General features: G+C 34.5%; 1 protein-coding gene across 1 annotated transcript in view; it reads right to left on the bottom strand.

Moving 5' to 3' along the window:
* AGBL4 (AGBL carboxypeptidase 4) overlaps positions 1-17,623 on the bottom strand; it is a 900,915-nt gene that overhangs the window by 872,209 nt on the left and 11,083 nt on the right. The window lies entirely within an intron of this gene.

The raw sequence follows: 17,623 nt of genomic DNA on the forward strand, positions 1-17,623 counted from the left end.
AAGTGCTTTTAAATTGCTAACTTGCCATTTCGCTTTTGAAATGTGCCAAGAAATCTAAAGATAGGGCTTAGACTGTCCGTTTCATCTATATACTACAAAAATAACACTTCACATTTTCCTGATCAAACCCAAAACCCATCTTATCCCATCTTGCAAGACAGGGTCATTCTCAAATGCTGCTTTACATGCAAGAAAAAGATTAGCAGTGTTAAGACAACCTGTTTTTATGATTCCAGGTATATTTTGGGGGTTGGATATATAGTGTTGGGTTCAAATAAACATTATTGGAGCTAAACAACTCCCTCCTCAGCAAGTCTCATTTCAGTTTGTATGGTTGTTCATTGGTAACATGCTACTAAATATGAGCAAAAGTAGCAAAATTGGCAGATCAGCTATCTTGGGGTGGAGAAGCAGGAAAAAAAACACTTTCGAATCTGTTCACCAATATATTTTCAGGATTTCTTCCTTATCCTAAATTGTTTCCGGCTTTACCAATTGAACAGTGAACACTTCCAATCTTCCCTATTTTTAATGTTATCCTCTTCTTTCCTGCCCACAGTCTTCTTTTCAGAACAAAATTCTCCTCACTGATTCCCGCTGCAGAAATCTGCTTCATGCTAACAATCTGTTCCTAAACACTTGTCTAAAGGATACATTTGGAATATGAAATATTTGAAAAAATGGCCATATTGTACAGTGAGATTACCTTTTCCAAACATAAATAAAGTCATCTGTCATACAGGGCGCCCGTGTTCAGGCGCTGGCAGGGCCTGCAGGAGCAGCTGTGAGGAGAGGCCAAGGCTGCTCCATGCTGGTCATGGCCTGCTCCAATTGCCCCACTGTAGGGCAAGGCCAGGCCTCTCAGCGACGCTGGTGACACGTCTGTCTAGGTGTATTCGAGGCAAAACATGGCACACAGGCAGGGAAGAAAGCTGAGGAGCAGCCCCCCAAGCACCAAGGCCAGAGGAGGTGGTGAGGAGGTGCTCCAGGCCAGACACCCTTGCAGCCTGTGGAGGAAGCATGCTGGAGCAGGCGGGTATCTCGTGAAGGACCTGGGGAGGACCCATACTGGAGCAGGGGAAAAATGTGAGGAAGAAAAATCAGAAGAGAGGGGCTATCAGGGACTGACCACCTGCCTTCTCTCTAGGTCCCTGTGATCTTTGTTGCAGGGGCAGGAATGAAAGAGTGACATTGATCTGGGAAGGAGGGAGGGGTGAGAAAGGTGGATTTTAATTCGTCTTTGTTTCTCACTACCCACCCTTATTTCAATCAGCAATAAATTAATTTAAAAATAAATAAATAAAAAATCCCCCCTTTCAGTTCATTTTGCCCAGGAACTAAATGGGTAATTGGTAAGTGATTTTCCCATCTTTATCTTGACCCACAAGCTTTTTTATCTTATTTTCTTCCCCCCTTCCTGTTGAGGAATGGGAGAGAGAACAGCTGGGTGGTCCGAGCTGTTTAGCAGTATAGGTTGGATTCCAATTACCTCGCACGACAATAATAATAAGGTTACATGGAAATAATAATAGGGACAGGCCACAGTTCAGGTCACGGGTCACAAGCTCTCTCTGGACATAGCTTAATGCATGGGCACCCAGAGTCACTGCAACCTGAGTTGCGCATGTGAAACTGGTGGAGCCTCTAAGATTAAGGCAGCAAGCTGGATGAACACAGACTGTGAACTAGGTCCAGCATGTAAACTGCTACGTATACATGCCTCCAATGATCCCAGCCGTCCCACATAAGGAGTAAGTTATCTGCAGCACAGACCAGGAGGTGTAAATTCTGATGGAAGTATTTCCAAATGAGGAAGCAAAAGCATTTAAATTTTAAATTCAAAGCATTTTAAATTCAAAGATCATTAACAACTTAAACTGCAAGCCATGGGAAACTAAAAGATGAAGTGAATAAATAAAAACAGAGCAAAATGAGACCTTGATTTCTGACCTACTGCACATTTCAGCTTCTATTTCAATGTCAAACTGAACTGTTCTGGGGGTAGACGGCTCACTCTGAACTAATTCTTTGCAGAGTCCATAGGATCCCTGAACTAGCACTGGAGAATTCTACTGATGTCAGTGAAATCACTGATGGTAAAGTGCTGGTACACTGGAAGCCAGTCTGCTCTGGAAGAGCTACATAGCTATCTCAAACCCAGCAACGGCCTTAACAATTTAATCACTGTGTGCAGGATTCCCAACACTGATTTTAATCTTTAGCTCGAATACTTGATTTCAATACTCACCTGCCTCTTTAATGAGTTTTTTTTCCTTTTGTGAGCTGTATCTCACTTTATTGCTTTTTGCATACAGAACTGCCTCTTACTAGCCTCCTTCATAGTATATGTCAGCTGCCATAGTCACCTGCAGCCATTTGCAGTTTAGTATCGTTTGTACATTTCATTAGCACGCTATTTCTTTTCTGTCTTCCAGATGCTAAATAGGCTGGACCCAACACTGATGCCTTTGGTAACCAATTCAACAAGTTCCTCGTGCTCAATAGACCATTGTTTGTAGTATCACAGCCTTTGCTCACAATCTGTCAGCCTAATTTCAACCCACACAGCAAGGTCATTAAACAAGACGGCAGTTTTGGTACAAAGAAGCCTAGAACTCTAAGAATAAAACACTTCCTCACTTTAAGACATGCTTTGTAGAAAATGGACAGTACAACAGAAAAATATTTTTTTGTGTCAAAGAAAGTATATAAACCTCTCAACATTAATCTCATAAACAAAGATAATTTTTCAGTGCTGCCTTCACATTGTTGTAATCATGGGAAATACATTTATGTTAATGTGTGAGAATCATATTCCAACACCACAGGTACCACAATGAAATGCACTAGAAACTATGAAACGGGAATTAAACATGGATTACACTATTCCATTTAGCCATTAAACCATTTTAATATTTTAACAATTACAATAAACATTTTTTTCTCAAGTAAAAACTTCTAAACTGCATTTGTTTACTCTCTATATAAGGTTCCTTAAGATTTGTCGTTTCATTTTTTAATGTAATGCATGATAAACTCATTAGCTAGATAATACCAATTGTGTGTAATGTACCTACCAGTGGTTTACGGTAGTTGTATCATGACTGAAAATGCCTTCCCTTGCATAGTTTTTGTTGTGTACATTCTTGCTCTAGTAATTCATGATATGAGAGAGTCTGTTCATAACTAAATTGCTCAAGTACTTCCCTTTAAAACCAAAGAAAAAAGTCTCACACCACTAGAACATCAGATTTCCTTTACTTCATGTTCACACCACACCATTGAACAAATAAAGAAGATGGATCTATGGGATTTTAGGATTTTTTAAGCATCAACACTGCGTAATTTGTGTTTTGCATGATATTCGTGGAATAACACTGTAAAAACATAAGATATTAATAATGTTATTTAAGGTACATGTAAAATTAATGAACTGATCAAGTAATGTGATCTGTGGGAGAAAAAAGCCCAGCAAGATGAGCAGTAAAGAATTGAACTCTTTTTTTGACATTGAAAGACATTTCTTGTTTTAATTTTCTTTTTACAGCTTGGATGCACTTCTGGATGCCAAATAGTTTTCTGGCTATATATTAAAAGTAAAATAATTTGTTAGAGTAGCCAATACTTTAGAAACCATTATGGACTTGTTCTCCTATTCACTCTGAAAATAGCTGTTTTTTCTATTATTATTTTACTTTACAAAAATACTGGCACAGATCTTTTTTAAACTCATAGGAAGATGTGAACAAATTAGATTCCCAAATGTCTGTAAACTGACTTTCACTTAGCCTTGAGGTTTGTTTTTAAGACATGCTCAATTTTCAGTCACAGTTCTGTTCAATACTCTTAGCATACTGAGAAAAGATGTCCCTTTCTTTAATCATTCAAGCTGAAATTTTTAATTATATTTGCTTAAACTGCTTTACAGAGAAATGTTTAGTGCAATAATCTCAAAATGTGAGTAGTAAAAGGGGTCAGTGGCGTGTTTCAAGTTTCCTTAAAAGTCAGAAAAAAAACGTTACTATTTATTAATCATGCAACATACACTTAGTCCTCATAAAATATTAACATATATTGCTTCCTACATCAATAAAAAGTATACTTTACACAAAGAAAGAAAACCTGCTTAAGAAAATGCTAGCTAAACTTACTAAGCATTCTAACAATTATCATAAAAATGCTAGAAAATATAGATATGTTAAGCAATCCTAAAATCTTCTTAAACCACACATTGTGCTTTCCTACAGAGAATTTTAAGATGAAAAATAGACCTTAAGGGTCTTAGACAAGCCTGAGGCAATATAAAGAAAAAGGTCAAACACTCTGCTAAAAAGGACCGTTATCTTCAGAACAACAACTTATCAGCCAGCTTGCAGCCCTGCTTATTTACAGTTATTGGTCCCAGAGGAAGTGCACTTCAGCGCAGGGCGCGATTACTTTGTAATGAGTTTGCCAGAAATGGTAAAGGAAACTAATTTGTAACAATGTGCTGTTCCCTGCACATGAACTTTCCAGACACTTTTTTTCGTCCAGCTATGAATAACTAACTTCAGCCTCCCTAATAAGCAGTGAAAACAGAAGTGCACTAAAAACGACTGAGTTGCAAGCATGAATGTGCTGAAATATCAGTGATTATCCCTCTCAGCTGTCCATTACAGTACTTATGATGACCACCAATTCCCCTGTGGTGGATATATAGAATGCAGGTTTCAGGGGGTGGATTTGCACATGAAAATTAACACCATTTGGAAGAAAATAGCCTGCACCTGTCACAGATTAGCAACAAAAGGTCAAATGCCTCCTTTTACACCTAGAGCACTTGCATATTATGTGCCTTGCTTATAGGAGCCTAATTCTAGTTTCTTAATTCAGAAAAGTGAGCACCATGGTGAACTGAGGGGGTGGGAGGAGAATTAAACCTTGGCTAAAAGCTATCAATAAATCTATTGATCAAGTTACATACGAATGGAAGTAGCTGAGGCAATCTCTGTCGCTAAAAGAGGTAGTTTTTCAAAAAGAGAATTACATAAAGTGCTCTTCTGTTTTTGTCAATATGTTGCCAGGTTTTGAAATACTATTTTTCATCCACACAATAAAAATCTTGACAAGTAAGCAATAGAAAAATCACTAATACACTTGCAGCTGCATTTCAATCTATACAAATTCTTTAAACAAAACCAATCAAGAAACAGATTGGAATATACATCATTTTCACCAGTTGAACCTGGGATCAAGTCCAAAGACAGCCAACCAGTATTAATCTACGTTTTCATACAACTCTGTATTTTACAAAATAAAGTGAAATGTAGAATGTGGAATACCCTGAGTGGAATTCATACTTAATGATCATAAAAGACATTGAGATGATAATGCAAAGAAATTTTACTGATATGTCCTAAATGGAAGTAGAACTACAGGGACCAAGATGTGTAAAAACTTTCTTCTGTGAAAGATTAGATTTCTTCTGAAAGAAGTGCATCTAAGAATACCAGTTGTAAATTCCCACTAGCTTTATGTTCTTTGTCTGTGAAAAGAATTCATAAAAATAAATAAATAAATAAATAAATGCTTGGTTTTAATAGTCCTAAACAACTTCTAAACAGCGTTTGATTTTTAAATAGGAAGAAATCTAATGAAATAGCAATGATCTCTGAAAACCTATGATTGTTTTTGCATCATCTCCTGGACTCCTGCCCAAAGCATATGTCAAATCAAGATTCCCGAAACTGCAAAGAACATGATTTCAATAAAAATAAATGCAATCAAAAAACACATATATACATATAAATTAACTGTAAAGTACTTAAGTACTTTTAAATTATTAAAATTGCACTTAAGATCTACCAAACAAAGTAATATTTACACTGCTATAGTTAAGTCAAAGTTTTAAAGAAATGTTGACAGTCTTCAACAATATAGCATTCTTTTAAGTATCTGGTGGTTTACATATAACAATAGTGATGCCCATAACATTTGATGAAAATCCAAACTGCCTTAGGAAAGTCAAACAGGCAAAGCATTTCAAAAGTACCTGGCTTGTGAAGCTGGATGCTTCAGACTTGTCTTGGTACTCTTTTTTCTATCCTCTCACCTCAATTAATCAAGTTAAAATTGCTGTGTTTTCATTATGTTTTAAGTTTCTATCAATAGTGACATCCAAAGGACAGTAAATCAGTAGCCTGTGAATCTCATTGTGAAAAAGACTTTATGGGAACAAGCACTATCGTAGTTCTTGGCATCTGTTGGTAAAAGGCCAGCTCCCATCACTGGAAAGGGAGATGTACATATTAATGCATAACTTGCAGAAGCTGAACCATTCTGACTGGGCTTTGATTGTAACTAGACAACGTGATAAAATCTAATTGAGACTGACAGTACATGAAAACTCTAGCATTTACACTTTTCTTGTTTATCTATGAATACAGCATAAAATAAATCATTGATCTTTTGAGTGTATGAGTTACTGGTCTCCATTTGTTTATTTGTTGCTGAATAACTTCATATCGATCTGATTTCCCGTATGTTTTCAGGATCCCACTCTGAGATCTACTCATTCCAATATTTTTCCTCACAAGTGATATAAGTAGAACTTACGGGTGCAGTAGATATATTTCCCAAGAGCATTTTGCCCACACTATCTGGGATCATATTTACTATTTCTCAGTGGCCTCAAGAAGTGTAATGAATAAACCTATAATACTTTTTATCAAGTTAAATTGTGGAAATATTAGTGAACAGTATGGCTTAGACTAAATATCACCACCAGTTTTAAAAATTGAAACTTTAATCTGAATTAGAATAGGAGGCAGAATTTTGGCAGCATCTAATCTGAATCACTAGATTAAAATAACCTTGTGGGATTAACCTCTGAGTGAAGTGGAAAAGGTAGAAGGCCATTTTTAAACAGGCCAAAGAATGGTCTTTAATGCAGAAAATTAAGGGAATTAGAAGCCTTTAAGAGAGAACTCATTGTCATTAAAATTTATTGGGCAGTATTTTTAAGTCTTCTCTTGCAATGGAGAGATACTATTAAAGACTCCACAGTATAAATATTTTTTTAAAGTTCTAGCATGTCCCAAAGGCGGCCTACTCACATTACTTGAAAGTTTCCTTTAAAGAAAAGGAAAGTAAACAATCCAGAAGAGTAAACAATACCATTTAGAAAGACAACACAAGCACAAGTGTTTCACATAAAATTAGTGAAAGTGAATTAGAAATATGTATAGGTAGGAAGAACATACAGAAAAGATATACAAGGACCTACATCTCTTTTATAAAGGCATGAGATATAAATGTCCTATTTTAACCACGTTTTTCAGCTCGAACTAGAAGAACTGAAATATTTCCTGTCTTTTTATGTTCATTAAGAGAACCAGTCCTAATGCTGATGCCAGTTCAGAGCACAATGAAAAATAGCAACAAGCAGTTCTAAATATTTAGTAATCGTTATTGCTCAAAAAAACACTATGAGCAAAACAGCAATGGACATCCCAATATATAGCAAGTATTATTGTGTAAACAGCAGAAACAAATATATACAAAGAAATCATATTATAAAATCTTGCTAAAGGAATTTTATAGTTTTGATGAAATCTGATTGATATTTAATCACTTGCAGTAAAAGAACCTTATTTCAGAATTGGCATTATCAATAAACACTAATGCTTTCAGCTAAAGGAGCTAAAAATCTGGTGCTGTAAAGAATAAAATGTCAATGCTCATTGTGTAGAAAAAATTGTAAAGAATGAAAAAAATGGTGTCAGTCTTTTGACTCCCTCTTCAGCATCTGTGAGATTCTTAAGAATTAGAAAAACGTCAGTAGAGCCCAAGACTGAAGCATAAATACTCCAAAATAGAAATAATGTAAATGAAGAAACTGAAAGCAGTAATGGAGAAATGCATCAACTTAGTAGGGAGTGTCAAGGACAAAAATCAGAGGCCCATACCCTAAGACAGCCATTGCACACCCACTACACCAAAACCATCAAATCCACAGAAAAACAGTAGACTACTGATTTCTCCACTCCCTCTTTATCAAATCCCCAAAGGCCTCCAATGACAGATGGGCAGTTATTTATCCATGGCAGTGAACCTTTGTTAAAGGAAAATCAGAATACAAAGAGATTTTGTATTAGCATCACGAAACTCAGCTTTCTTTTAACAAAATCTATGCCATCAGAACTGGTACCTCATTATTGTGTATGTATTACATTTCTCAAAGCAAAGCTCTTAAAGGAAAAGCATTTGGGGAAATTTCTGTTTGGAAGTCACTTAGCATATAATGGGTGCTAGCCTAAATAAATAATTAATAAGCTAATAAATAAATTATAACATCAGCAGCCTTAACCATGCAAGCAACTACCAAGGCAGATCAGAGACTAAGAACTGCTGTACCACAATGGGGCGTACCATTATTGGTGTGTAGCAGGGAAAAACTTGTACCTACTTGCTTTATCAGGACCTGATGCTCAATATACATCATTAAAGTCCGTTGCTACCCACTGTATCTAAAGTAAAACACTGTCATATTTATCCGCTGCCTAGACAACACAGGTGTGCAAGCAACACATTGCAAGTGGTTAAAAACATTAAAAGCAGCATATTCTTTACTCTTAAGTACATTACAGCAGCCTTAACTTCTCTAATGCTTTCTATTCAATACAGTCATAATTTTGCAAAGACGCTGAATATTATAATAACACAAAAGGCAAAACATCTCTTTCATACTACAAGCAAGAATTTTTCAGTTCATTTATTACTGTATGTCAACACTGTAGTTCTGCATTTGGCCTAGTTTGGTGCCTGATACACAAAACCACCACTTTTTCCAGGTAATTACAAACTGCCACTTGAGGAAAATTAATTGATAGAAACCCCAATCAGTCAAGATTCAAATCAAAACCTATAGTTAAATTATTTTCTGAAGGACCTCCCCAAAGTCACCAGTAAATATATTTACTTCATTATTATTATTACATTTTTATATATATATATATATATATATAAAGAAAGAGTATTAATGGAAATGCTCCAGGTATTGTCTTATCTTGCTTTTTGAGACGGATCCTGAATGGAATTCTCTTTAATTAAGAAATTGCTGATTTTGTTGCTATAACTTTCCTTCTGTATCTTAAACAAAAATTTCTTTGAACGCTGCTCTAATGTAAAGATAGCCTTTCATTACAGATGTCAGTCCTATATACAGCTTCTACAGAAACTGTATTTGATTCTCTATGCCATTAGCAATCAAAAACAGTTTGGGGGCTACAAAAGTTATTCTCATTTAATACACTAATCTCATTATTTCATTGCCTAGAAGTGAAATCTTTATATTATAATCTCCATGATAAAATTTACAGATAAACTTTCCTGAAATCTAGATACACTTTCACTCATGTCATCAGATTAGATTGATAAACAACTTCACCATTCACCTACTCATCTGCCATACTTCCCAGTCTGACATGCTTTTTCCACACCAAGGAGATTTCTGTGTTTCCCTTTACTATACAGCATTTTGATCCTTCAGGAACACAACTTGTTCATGTATAATTTTCAGACCCCTGTGCCTTGCTATTTTCCTTTCCTTTCCTTCATTCATCAGCCTGTTCTGGAAGCCCTCCCTGACTTCGAGGTTTACCACCAATTATAAAACGGTGTTTATAACACAACTTTACTCCAATGCACTATATGTAAGTATTTGTTACAAGAAATGACACTATGTTGGTTTGTTTCTATACTCAAAAATCTGAGTTCCTATATCAAAATTACAGCAAGCCTTCTTACCTGTATCAACATGGATGTACACAGAAAACAACTGCTTGCCCTCACTCATCTTAGGTTTTTTAATGTCTAATTTAAGCTTTAACTAAACAATCTAGTTGATTTAATTTTTTTAACCATAAGTGATAATTTAAATATTGACATTTAAATGGCAGGAACATGCTTTTGTCTTCTGCTGTTGTTAGAATATTTTATTATATTTGAATGTCTTTCTTAATTTTAGGCTCTTTTTTTCATTTTGCCAAATCCAAAAGTGTTTTCCTTTTATTTCAAAGTATTTCTATGTTTGTAGTAAATTAAACATTAATCTTTCTCTGCAAATGTCAAGTGATATTTAAATGTTTTTCTGGCAGATAAATGATTAATATTAATGCAATAAAATCACAGCTCTTTGTCCTTTCTTTGATATTTAAGAAAAAATTAAGAATGTCAAAACAGCTCTGCAAAAAGAGAATTCATTGGTCTACGATCCACTCTTCATTAGCCCGAGAGGTAAAAAACTACTGATCTTGTGAGACAATGTGTTTATAGAATCAGAAAGGGTTGAAAATGAATTACTCTATCAGTGGTAGAGTGTGTATCACTTCAATGTGAAAATGCCTTGTTAAAGTTCATTTTAATTTAAAGCCCCCTTTTTGTCATTCAAAAAGCTTTAGCACAATGAAAGAGTCTTTGTCACTTTCATAATTAGCCCCTCTTGCACTAAATGAGAATAAAATCTGATCAGAAGTCCATACAGGCAAGGTCATAAATCAAACAGAAAAGCTCCACAAACAGCTCTGTAAGATGTCCAAAGGCACACACGGTTTGGAATTAAAGCACTGTAGTCAGGATCCACTCTCAGAAACACTGCACAAAAAAGCCCCAATAATATCTGTTTGACAGGCTAAATTTATCTCCATATTCTGTAGCCCTATAAACACATTTTGCTGTTTAGATACAAAAGCAATTTCAGCACCAAGGACAATTCAGGAAAGCAAACAGCTGTTAAAGTACTACTATTACCGTTTGCCAACCAAAGTCAAATTAATTTAACTTAATGCTCTCACTTCAAACTGTGGCAGTTAAAAAAAAAAATCATATATGATAATTGTCATAAAGCAGGAACAAAATTGTATTAACAAATAAAATTAAACTTGGTTTCCTAAGGAGTCTTATATACATAAGTGACCATGCAGCCCAGCTCAAACAAACTGGATTTTATTCAGCTCCCTTTCATTTTCACATGAAAGTATGTTAAAGTTGTAATAAAATTCTCAACTTTGGACAGTTATGGTGAAAGTGACAGCATATTACTCTGCTCAGGGATCATCAGAATACCAACAGGAATCCAAACCATCAACATACTATTTTATTCCCTGAGTTAACACAAACTGAGGATTTCATCAGCAAATAGTGCCTAAAGCATGGGGAGAGTGGAAGGCAAGGAAAAGAAAAGGTAAAGAAACAGAGGGAAAAAACGTTAGAAAGAGGAAGTTGGCAACAAAAATGTATTCTTGGACAGATGTACACAATTGGATGTATTACGTTAAAGGTAAATGCTAATTTTAAATATCAATCAGTTGAGATTTGTAAAATAGCTACATCTATACAAACAGGAATTTTCATGAACAGACATTTATATTCATACAGTGTGTATATATGTAAACATTTGGGTATATTTGTAGCTTCAGCTACATCATTACATACATTAAAAGTGTGCTACTTTCCTTTACAGGCTTTTATCTTCTAACCTTATTTTCTCCACCAAAGCAAGCTGCTCAAGCCATGTCTGTAGCCATGTAAACACCAAAATACTTTCAAAGTAATGGCTTGGTTGCAAGGTGTGGCAGGTTACATGTATATCGAATGCTCCCAAAATTTCTGGTTACACTAGTTATACAATGAGCAAAAGTAATTGGATTCCACAGTGTTAAGAGACATACGAAGATTGGTCTGATATGCATCTAAGCAAAGAGGCAACAGTGCGACAAAAAAAAAAAACGAATATATTTTCTCCATCCTCACACAGTCTCACACTTTAGGACACTGACAGTAAGCTTCCTGTGTTGGTTAAAAGGTAGTTCCCACATGTGTATGTTCTCTTGGATAGAGGCACCTGTGCCCGAGTCATAAAAGAAATGTAATTTGCCTTGTCTATCAGACATACAGGTATCTAAAAAATGCAAATTGCATACTACTGTACAGGCCAACGAATTCTACCTTTGTTTTTTATTTTTGCTGTTACTTTTCATGTTTATCTTCAATGCACAAAAATTGTATGAAATTGTTACTTTAAAAGTTGTATGAAATATGACTATTATTTTAAGTCTTATTTCAACTTTGGCAAATTAGGAAAAAAAAATGCTGCCACTATAGTGTACAAGCCACAGCACCTCTGCCAACTGAGTGTCAACAAAACCAATGCCTTTCTGACTGTCCATGTTGGGAATTGCTACAACAGAAACATCCTGAAAAAAACAGTTCTTTATATTACAGCTAGCAGGCAACTAACAGATGCCAGAGGATCCTGAGGGGACTGAACGGATACAAGATGCAGATACAGGAGAATGTATTTCACTACATCCATGTGAGAGGAGCAAGTCAGCTCCTTCTAACCAGGCTAATAGGAAATGCAGAACTTCTGGAGAAGAGGAAGTGTGGCCTCACAACTCATAAGCATGTTCTCAGCTTCGCTTTTTGAGTCTTTCCATCATACCGCAGGTCTGATTTCCATCCATCTGTTAAGAAAGACAGGTAGCACCCGGTCTAACAGATACCAGTTGGTTCCTAATGAGGAGGCCCATAATGTTTACTTTACAGTAGGTCTCCAGCTGAAATGTTTTATCTGTGTAATTTTCATTCTGTATTAAGAAAGAAGTTGTAAGATAAGCATTCAGATTATTCTCTTATTACTTATGTCTATATATAGGCTGAAATGAAGGGTACAGTCAGAGGCATATTTGAGTCAAGAAGCTATTTGCAAAACCTTCGATGGACAACTCAGTGGGAGGATTATGTTATATACGGGCATGATCTGCAGGGATACTCCTACATTAATAGACAAAGCCAATCACATCAGATACTGACTTTTCTGCTCTTCTAGTAATTCTTTGTTATTCAGAGCTTTCCAGCATATCAGCATGTCCAGTTAAGCTCTATTTAGGATTCTAATTAAGTGGACTAATTGAAAAAAAAAAATCTTTTATTTGATTGTATCTCCAAATTTGTTCTTTCTGGGTCTGTGTTTGGTAGGACCACCATAATCCATAAAGGAAAAGAAAAAAAAAAAAAGAACGTATTTTAAAACAAACCAAGTTTTCGTACAAGATATTTGTCAAAAACAGAAAATAAATCAATAACATAAAGCAACAAAAATGCAGTGATTGTTGAGCTGTATTATTGTTTCTTGTGGACACAAAGTGACCTTGATCAATTTTGCTGTTAAGTCTTCAAAAGCAATGACATACACACAGCAGTATTTCTATTCAAAATTAGTCTTCCTGGATTTTTAACGAGAGGTGCCAATTTACCTCTATTTATGTAAGAACCCGAAAGTGTATCAAACCTTTTCAATTAAAAACAAAAACAAAAAAACAATACTTTTTTTACATACAGTATTGTAATAGTACAGTCAGTGAATCCATAGCAAGGTCAGTTTATACTAAAATTTAATCTTAAAATAATTCTCTGTATATAAGAAGCTACTTGGGTATTAATATACATCCTTTGGCACATAAAGCATATTAACCAGAAGATAAAAGGGTTAATTAAAATTTATTGTTTAAATACATCCAAGGTTAATTTCAATTTTGAGTTTGGATCTATATGCATGCACTTTACAACATGTTCACTGTGATGCACAAAAATCATTTTCTCTATTAAATGCATTAGAAACATTTATTACATTAGGAAACACTGTGTAAGCAGTTGCATAACAAAACAATTATCACCTTAAGAAGTAATTAATTATTCCTGCTTGCTAATTTTAATAATAGTCTGTCTTTTATAAGCTATGCTTCTCTATTTACTTAGAAATAAAAATGTGCATATTTAATGTATTAATAGTACAGTTTTTAAATGTTACTATTAATAGTGGAAAATCTTTAAATGAAGGATATATTAACATACACTAGTTTTAACCAAACAGACAAGGAAAAATATACAGGTTTCAAAAGCTAATCTTCAAATCCAGGAATTTAAGGAGTCTTCATCTTCATGTTCTTACCATACTGACTTCAAAACATTACCTCTCTGACTGAAGTATAACTTTCTGTTATACTGGTGATATGCAAGGAAGTCAGCAACAGAAGGGCCTTCTGCTTTTGAACATCCCAGACTCACAAGAAAAACAGCAGTCCCACTGTTCACTATAAGGCTGGAAACAATTTACAATTAAAAAATTATAACTAAAATTAAAAACTTATAATTCTGAACAGGTGGGCAGCTTGCTCTAGTTCACTAGGAGGGTAGGAGTGGTGTAAATATTAATTTATTAATAAAAATGTTTATTCTATAAATAACATAATGAGGGTATCAGGAAATCTGAAGGATTATCAGGCATATTTTAATTAAAAACTAAAGCTAATGCTTTTTAAGCAACAATTTTTTTTATTTATTTTTTCGATCCATACATAGGCTCTCTTCCAAAATCCTGAAGAACCAGGGATTACACAGTCATATTGATATTAGTGTCGTTCTTTTCCCCTTTCTTTCTCTCTTATAATTTTTGCATTTACATGCTGTATGTTAACAGTGAGGAACCCAACCTGAAATAAAACCAACATCAATCACACTAGATTACATTAATCAGCCTATACTTTAATTTTCTCTACATTTTCTAATTCATACACTTTGGAATTTGATTTTGCTAAAATATACTATCCTACGTTTGCTTCTTCACTATGAAAGCATATAGATAATAAAGACTAAATTACAATTATCAGATTATAGTAATACAACTTTGTCTTCAGCATTCTTTTTGCAAATGAATCAACAATTTAACGTAAGTCTTCCAGCTATTATTATAAGTTAACAAAGCTTATTGCAGTCCTCTCCAAACACACAGTATTGCTTGTCTTCTCTTCTAGGTCTAAACAGTCAAAATTGAATAGGTGGCAAAAGATAATGCTTGTTCTCCCTTACTCTTTCTTTCGTCAGCTGGTTTATTCATCATTAGTCTGAGTCAATGTAGATAACCTACCACAATTTTCCAATACTATTTAAGTTTTCCTGTACTGCTGAAAAAAATATCAGTTATTGTTATATCTGAAATATTATCTATTATTCCTGATATCAGTCGAAGCATGGCAGACTCTAAAATTGCATCCCCACAAAGGGAAGTCCATCTTACCCACCGTGATTCAGAATGACACATACTTTGTTCAGTTGTAAAGAGTAATCAAAGGTGTGTGCTTAAATCCAATCAGTGTACTTCAAAGAAGATTACGTCAAAATGCTTCAAATAGTGATTCTATTGTGCAACACCAAATAACTCCCTTAACTTCCCTAAGTCTCAGATTTCTGAACTATAAAATGAAATCAAAAGTGCCTTGTAAAGTGCACAGCAATCTCCTGCAATAGAGATTATAAGCATAAGCACCCTAACAAGTACATAGATGTCAAAATGATTGTTACACTACAGACATATCAAGCACTTTTAATTGAACCTGATTGTAATCACTCAAAATGTTCATATATTCATGTGATCTAATCAGTATCTTTCTTCTAGCATTCACTTATTGACCTCCAGCCCTCTGACTAGAAGAACATTTTCCCAATTGCCACATGATTATTAATTCATAGAAAGTTTCACAAACTTATGAATTAATCCAAAGACAACAGGAATCGCTGTAGTTTTGCTGAAATTTTCCCAATGATTGCTGTCCAGAACTAGGCCCTGAAGATTTAGCATGAGCATCTGCCAGCATAGATCGCCTGGGCTTGAGAAAAGATTTATCATGCACAGTCAAAGCTTGCGGTAAGAAATGTGCTTCCTGTCCAAAAGAACATAAGAACACGCAGACAGATCATGGACAACACCAAACAGTTTCTGATTCTGGTTCGTTAAAAAAAAAGAAAAAAAGGAAAAATTTTGGAAAGACGGATTTAGGAAAATATTTCCAGGTGCAATAGTAGGGATATTTAGAAGGGAAATCATGTAAGAATGGGAAACCATAACTGAAATAAAAGGGACAAAGATGTTTCCTGACGAAAGGAAATAAATGTATCACTAAATCCAAAGGGATAAAGAAGAGCACACAGATGGGAATAACAAAAAAAAAAAAAAAGATGCTAATGGAAGGAAGATAACAGAGTCCTAGAGATGAGGATAACAAGCATTAATTTGATATACAGTGTACACGTTCAAGAAGTGAAGCTCAACATTCTCTCAACATAGAAAAGAAGATACTTCAGCAGTATCATTTAGAAAAATGTAGAGAGGAAAGAAAAATAACAGGCAGGATAAGGTTGTGATAATCAAGCAAGAGGATGACAAGTGTTTGGGATAAATGAGAATGGATCAATTCTGAAACTACTGAAGCAGACGAACAACAGGAAACACATAGATTAATAACCAAAAGACAAGTTTTCAACTTGCCATCATCTTTTATTTTTCAGATAAAAGCATAGGTTAATTACTACATTGCTGTTCTATTCCTTGTCTTAACTTTATTGTTTGGTAAGGAGTATATCTACAATGCATTTCAGACAAATAAGTGCATCATTATATGTCACATTAACCAACGCAGACACAAATTGGCTAGCTCAGGTATTCTGACAGCAATGTAACTGTAGCAGCACAAAACTCAGTGTAGGCTAACTATCTCAGTATTTATCCAGTATAAACACATTTTGGGCAATGCTACGATTGCTGCACATCTAATGTGAATGTCTACACAAGTGGCAGTCAGCTCAGTGCAGGTATATATACATTTATATGATCATTAGAGCACTGAAGAAATATCATCATACAACTTAACAACAACATGAAAGATATATGAAAGGCTTTATATAAATGAACGTTAATATAACTAAATAAAAAAACTGGAAGAAAAAAAAAGACAGAAAAGGGATATAAATCTCCAAAAAATTATTAGTCAATCATTTCAAAAGTCACTGTAAACATAATTTCTTAAGCTATCATAATGGTGAAACAAAAGAAAAAAATCTAGATGTATCATTCTTTAGCTCTATGCATTTTTATATTGTATTCATGAAAAAAGATTAACATTTTTCACATCAGGAATTTGACATTCATTTACCATCTTTGAAAAGGCTACTAATAATGAATTATTTATAATATAGTACAGTAGCACCAATAAACATTTTTTTAAAAGAGATTAAATCATAGTTCTTATGAACAAAAAGTTATCTTACGGATTCAGATGAGAAAAACAGAGATGTGATTTTACCACAAATTGTTAGAATATAATAATAGCCCCTTAATGCATTATGGTAATTTACCTTCACATTATGTTACTGTAGCAGATCTGGAATCCCAGTAGCTTTCTAAAGAACACACAGTGATAATATATGGTTTGTTCCCAGTTTGTTTTCAGAAATACAAACACTAAATCAAAATTAGCATGCTAAAGGCCAGACCTAGAAGGCAATTAGGTTACTAAACAGAATCAATAAAAAACAAAGCTCTACATGCATTCAAAATGTTTCCAAAGTACTGTTAAGCTGAGCAAAATATTTTCTCCTAAAAATCAAATAGTATCACTCAGAGAATAAAAATTTATATTTGATGTAGAAGCACCTCTTCTGAAGTATGTTTTTCAGCCAGTATTCTTTCAAAAGAACAGACCATGATGCATTTCAGAGTTTTACCTCTTCGCGCATTACAGTGGTAGCT

The sequence above is a fragment of the Cygnus atratus genome, chromosome 8, assembly GCF_013377495.2.
Source record: "Cygnus atratus isolate AKBS03 ecotype Queensland, Australia chromosome 8, CAtr_DNAZoo_HiC_assembly, whole genome shotgun sequence".
NCBI classification, from domain to species: Eukaryota; Metazoa; Chordata; class Aves; order Anseriformes; family Anatidae; genus Cygnus; species Cygnus atratus.